Source organism: Lycium barbarum, chromosome 1, assembly GCF_019175385.1.
Source record: "Lycium barbarum isolate Lr01 chromosome 1, ASM1917538v2, whole genome shotgun sequence".
Classification (NCBI taxonomy): domain Eukaryota; kingdom Viridiplantae; phylum Streptophyta; class Magnoliopsida; order Solanales; family Solanaceae; genus Lycium; species Lycium barbarum.
The window spans coordinates 134,809,199-134,815,911 of NC_083337.1; the positions used below are offsets into that span (position 1 = coordinate 134,809,199).

The window sequence follows — 6,713 nt, forward strand, 5'->3', positions numbered from 1 at the left end:
TTCAATGTTTTTTTTTTCTTTGTTAAAAGGTCCTTCAAATACTTAGCAAAGCCAGGCATTTCTTGGACAGCATCCATGAACGGAAAATTCATCGTTAACTGCTTGAGTTGATCATAAAATCGCAAGCACTTCTCATCTTCTGTTTTTCTCACCAGCCTTTGAGGAAAAGGTGGTGAAGATTTGAGCAATTGGCTCAAAGGGCGAAGAGCACCGGAAAGTTTTGCCTTCCCCTTTTCCTGGTTTTCCACCGGTTCCTTTGGTTTATTAAGATTCAGCTCTTCTTCAACTACAATGGGGACTTCCTCCCCTGCTTCTTCCTCGACAATATCATTCAATACATTAGGCTGCGCTTCTTTTTCCACAATTGGTTCCTGATCAATTGGCTTTTTATTGTTACCCTGAAGTATTTTTCCACTTCTGGTGCTAATGGCAAGTACATTCTCCACAGAGTTCACTCCACTACCTTTTGGATTAGGAACTGTATCACTCGGTAATTGTCCCCGTTGAGGAGTATGCACTTCTCGGGAAAGGTCTCTGAATTGCGCTTCAAGCTTCTGAATGGAAGCTGAATGCGATAGTTGGACCTGGGACATTCCCTTGATTGTGCTCTCTGTTCTGTCTTGATTCATCAGCATTTTCTGCATCATACTCTTCAGTTCTGCAGAATCATTAGACGTGTTACCAGCAGAGTTAGTAGCTGAATTATCTTTCCATGGCTGGGAATTGGATGCTTGCCCCCTAGGTGGAATGTAGGGGTTAGAGCTCTTGTTGCCATAATTATTGTTATTGTAATTCCCTTGATTGGGATTACCCTGATCAGTTCTTCCATAATTCTGTCCTTGGTAATTTTGTTGAGGCCTTTGCCATGGGTGATTACCGGAACCTTGGTAGTTTTGCCGTTGATAACCCCCTTGCGAGTTATTGACATAATTCGCATCCTCATATTGTGGCTGCCCCTCAAGATAAGTTTCGTCAGAAACTTGATACATTCCGGGAGCATGAGGTGGCATCTCATCGATAACATTTACACATTTGGCCTCTTTCTCCATAAGCCTTTTGGATAATAAATCCACGGTGGTTTGCAGTTGAGCGAACGCATGATCTCGCTCATGATTTTCTTTGGCCACCGCGGCCACAGAGGGACTACCATATGATAGGAATTCGCTATCAGTCGAATGCCAGGCTTGATTATGGGTAGTAAGCTTGTCGAGCAACCGGGTGATGTTGACAAAGGTTTTGTCCATAAAGCATCCCCCAGCTGCAGTGTTGACAGCTATTTGATTCATTGTATCTAGCCCCTTGTAGAACTTCTCTGTGAGAATTGCATCTGGAAATCCGTGATTCGGAGATTGAGCTAGATAATATTTGAACCTCTCCCATGCAGCATATAGTTGTTCCCCTGGAAGTTGTTTAAACCCAAAAATCTTATCCCGAAGCTCAGCCTTTTTGCTGGGTGGGAACCATTTTTTTAGAAAGATATTGGCCAGCTCATTCCAGGTATGAATAGTATTGCTCGGGAGCTTTTCATACCATTCCCTAGCTTGGCCAGCTAATGAATATTTGAAAACCCGCAGTCGCAGTGCATCAGCAGGAACAGCACCTTGAGATTGTTGGGAACATACATGCACGAAATTCTTTAGGTGTCGAAGTGGACAGTCCTCCGAAGAATTTCGGAAATAGCCTTCAAGTTTCAATAGCTGATAGATAGAACTATCAATTTTGAAATTATCATTTCCTGTTCTCGGGGGAACTACCGCAGAAGCATAATCAGCTTCGTCGATGAATTCTGCAAATACATTCTCATCCTCCTCTTCTTCTGGTGCAGGATGGTTCACTTGGATCCCCCCTTGGTTCCCTTGATTGTGATGGGGTCTTCCAGCCATGTTCACCTGGTTCACTAAAACAGCAAACGAGGTGTGATGGAATAGAAAAAGTTTTAAACAATAGTACACAACAATTAGTAATTTCTGAACCGTCTTCCCCGGCAACGGCGCCAAAATTTGATACGCTCAAATTACACCTATTAATGGCGTAAAGCGGACGTTGTCAAATATAGTAACCCAACAAGGTTAGGGTCGAATCCCACAGGGAATATGGAGAGAAAAGATTACTAATCGTATGCGATACCGGTCTTTAGATGCTTTAATCCTATTCCGGATAGTTTGAATTGATTGTTGAATAATGTAATTTAATACTTTGACTTAAAATGTAATTAATGTGAGAGAGAGAGAGACTAAGGTTGTGTTCCCCAATTTGATTAGATATTATGCTTCAGGTTTCAAAGTGATATACTTCTAATGGTTGTTCTATGAATATGCACTTGGTCTCTTAAAGACTTCTTAATGTTTCCCAACAGTTAAGCAGTATTTCCTCTTTATGATTCTTCCGAATATAAAAGAGTTACAATCGAAGAGCGACCAATGATGCCAATTTAGACTTATTCTTATTCCTAAGTTAGTCTATTAAACGAGGGTTAACGCCTCGAGTCATTGTTATTCAATCTTACCAATATTGACTCTCTTTCCCAAGAAAAGTCAATATAATGGCTTCGGCTAATGCTTGCAATCATTACCCAACGTTACAACTCAAAGATAGAATAAATAACAACAACCATTATGCATATATCAATAATAGAAACCCATTCATATAATACCCATCATGGGATTCACAACCTTAGAATTGAAATTAGCTACTCATAATGTTTCTTGATAGAAAAAGCTTAAAGATTAACATAATACACTTACAATACTAATACAAGATGGAATGAGAGTGAAGTTGTTGCCTTAAATGCTCCAACCACTTCAAGATTAAAAACCTAGGGTTTATGCCTCTAAAATAAAATCTGAATGTTGAATTAAAACCCTACATTATGTATTTATAGAGCCAAAAATCGCGCCAAGTTTCTGGACAAAAATGCCCTTACGCCGCATTGTTACGGACCGTAACTCAGGTTACGGTCCGTCCTTCATTTCGTCATTTGACCACTTTGACGTTACGGCCACCATGCGACGGACCGTACCCTGTGTTACGGTCCGTCCTTCTGAAGCGTAAGTGGTGACAATTACTTGGCAACTCTCTGGAATTTTGGATGATGTTACGGTGAAGGGTTACGGACCGTAACATGCGTTACGGACCGTAACACTAAACCGTAACACTGAAGGTTTTATTGAAACTCTCTGGAAATTTAGCTCATGTTACGGTGACATGTTACGGACCGTAACATGAGTTACGGACCGTAACACTCCACCGTAACACTGATGGTTTCAATGAAAACTTTCTGGAAATTCAGGCCCTGTTACGGTTCAAAGGTACGGACCGTAACATGAGTTACGGACCCTGTTACGGTCCGTAACATGAGTTACGGTCCGTAACATGAGTTACGGAGCGTCGCTTAGCTCCAATTTGTCAGTTTTTTCAGCATTACTTCTCATTTCCAATCCTTAGTTAGTCAACCCTATAAAACACAAAAATAACATAAGAAACAATGTAAAAACACTTAAAATCAAGAAACATGTCTAGTTACAAAGGCATAAAATATGCTAAAATTCACGGCACATCACCAAGTCAGCTGCAACAACAAGTCCTTCCTAAGTGCCTGAAGTATCAAGAACCTGCTCTTCTCCGTTACCTAACATACCATAAAAAAATAACAATGGTATGCCTGAGTACTTCGTACTCAGTGAGTGCCTCGGGGACAACAAGTGATACAAAAATAGAGTACAATAATACTTAAAGAAGCTAGTTGTGAAAATCATGTTACATCTCGTAGTTTTAGACGTTGAGGTCCATTAGGTGCTAGTTGTTCAACTGCGGACACTGGAGTTACCTTCTAGGATATATGAGATCAGATGCGCCTATCTTATGGTTATGAGGGTTTAAATTCATATAATAAGCTAGGGAAGGATTGGAGGGCAAGTGGATTAACGAAACTAAGTTTGTTGGGACTTTGGAGAAAGGATGGGGGACAATTTTGGTCTAACTTGGAGAAAGAATATATGTTAGTATATGAAGAGTTTTGAGGTAAAGTAAAAGCCTAAAATGAAGTTTTCCAAATGTGAGTTCTAGTTGAAAGTAAAAGCCTAAAATGAAGTTTTCCAAATGTGAGTTCTAGTTGAACTCCATGGCTTTTCTTGGTCATAATATTTCAAATGAAGGCATTAGAGTGGATACTCAAAAGATTGAAGCTGTGAAGAATTGGCCGAGGCCCACGACACCAACGGAGATACATAGTTTCTTGGGTTTAGCACGATATTAAAGAAGGTTCGTGGTAGGATTTTCTTCTCTTTCAGCCCCATTGACCAAGCTGACTCAGAAATCAGCTAAGTTCCAGTGGATAGATACATGTGAGCGGAGTTTTCAGACACTGAAGGACAAGTTGACCGCAGCGCCCGTCTTGACTCTTCCAGAGGGAACTGATGGCTATGTCATAAATCGTGATGCTTCAGGTGTTGGATTGGGTTATGTATTAATGCAACACGGTAAGGTTGTGGCTTATGCCTCTAGACATCTGAAGAAACACGAGAAGAATTATCCAACTCATGACCTTGAGTTAGCTGCGGTGATCCATGCCTTGAAAATGTGGAGGCACTACCTATACAGTGTTCATGTTGATATCTATATTGATCACAAGAGCCTCCAATATATCTTTAAGCAGAAGGACTTGAACTTACGTTAAAGGCGATGGCTAGAGGTGTTAAAGGATTATGATATTGATATTCTATATCATCTTGGCAAGGCTAATGTAGCAGCCAATGCTCTTAGTCGTAAGTCCATGGGTAGCCAGTCATATGTATAGCCAGAGAAGAGGGAGATGGTCCGTGAAGTTTGTTGATTAGCTAGCCATGGAGTTCGGTGTTAGATTTGGGTGATGCAGGAGTTACAGTTCAAGACACAGCGGTGTCATCTTTGTTAGCTGAGATAAAGGAACGCCAGTACGAGGATTTTGTCTTAGTTCGCTATCGGGATACAACTCCTCAGAAATAAAAGACATCTTTCGTGATCACAGGAGATGGAGTACTCCGGTATCGAGGTAGATTATGCGTTCCTAAGGCGGCAAGCCTCCGTCATCAAGTTATGTGGGAAGCCCACTATTCTCTCTATTCTATTCACCCGGGCACAACAAAAATGTAGTATCCGAAAAGAGATATAGCAGAATTTGTCGCTCAGTATCCGAATTTTCAACAAGTTAAGATAGAGCACCAAAAGCCTGGAGGTTTGTTACAGGCTATAGAGATTCCGACATGGAAATAGGAGGTAATTAATATGGATTTATTACAGTTTTGCCCTGTACTTAGCGGAAGTATGATTCAATATGGGTCATAGTTGATAAGCTTACAAAGTCAGCCCACTTCCTACCTGTCAAAACTACTTATTCAGTTGAGGAATATGCAAGGCTCTATCTTAGAGAGATTGTACGACTTCATGGTGTTCCTACAACCATCATTTCAGATAGAGGAGCACAATTCACAGCTAACTTCTGGAAATCTTTCCAGAATGGATTAGGGACTCAAGTGAGTCTTAGTACCGCATTTCATCCGCAGGCAGATGGGCAAGCGGAGCGTACTATACAGACACTTGAGGACATGCTAAGAGCTTGTGTGATCGACTTTCGAGGTAGCTGGGATGATCATTTTTCTCTTATTGAATTTGCATATAATAACAGTTACCATTCCAGTATCCAAATGGCTACTTATGAGGCTTTATACGAACGGAGATGTAAATCACCCATAGGATGGTATGAGGTTGCAGAGAATCAGTTAGTAGGCCCATACTTAATTCAACAAGCAGTTGACAAAGTGAAAGTGATTCAAGAAAGGTTATTAGCGGCGCAGAGTCGACAGAAATCCTATGCAGATAATCGACGGCGTAAACTAGAGTTTGAGGTAGGTAATTGGGTTTTCTTAAAGATTTCTCCTATGAAGGAAGTGATGATATTTGGTAAGAAGGTTAAGTTGAGCCCTCGATTTATTGGGCTATATAGAATTATTCATACAGTGGGTAAGGTAGCATATGAGCTAGAGCTACCTTCTGATCTGGAGTCTGTACATCCAGTGTTCCATGTGTCCATGCTCTGTAAGTGCATAGGAGATCTCTCAAGAGTCATACCAGTAGATGATATCCAAGTGACTGAGCAGTTATCGTATGAGGAAATTCCTGTGGCTATATTAGATAGACAAGTCCGACGGCTACGAACCAAGGATGTGGTTTCTGTTAAAGTACTCTGGAAAAATAATAATATCGAGGAGATAAATTGGGAGGCGGAAGAAAAGATGAAAACTAAGTGTCCGCACTTGTTTCCATTGTCCCAGGAGTCCCAGTTTGAGGCAGCATCATCCCCAGGTATTGAATTTAATTATAGCTATTGTGATTGGTCATGTAAGGCCATATTATTGTATATTTTAGTATATGGCCCTGTGCGGCATTATTTTGGGTTGTTGTGCAGGATGATAGTGGTATAGTTATAGGGGAAACCTTGGCAAAATTTTCGTATAATTCCTAAGAGTTTTTAACATTCGAGGACGAATGTTTCTTAGGGGGGGAGGATGTTACACCTCGTAGTTTTGGACGTTGAGGTTCGTTAGGTGCTAGTTGTTCAACTGCGGACACTGGAGTTACCTTCTAGGATATATGAGATTAGATGCACCTTTTTTTTTTTTTTTTACTTTTCTTTTTTAGGAGGATTTATAGTGTTTCCACACTTCCCCTCCAGTGTG

At 40.8% G+C, this 6,713-nt stretch overlaps 1 non-coding gene across 1 annotated transcript; it reads left to right on the top strand.

The window, feature by feature from the left end:
• The first annotated feature begins 1,332 nt into the window (after positions 1-1,332).
• On the top strand, positions 1,333-1,438 carry LOC132618709 (small nucleolar RNA R71). The gene has a single exon (XR_009574274.1). It is a non-coding gene; the product is annotated as a small nucleolar RNA R71 (small nucleolar RNA).
• Positions 1,439-6,713: the final 5,275 nt, after the last annotated feature.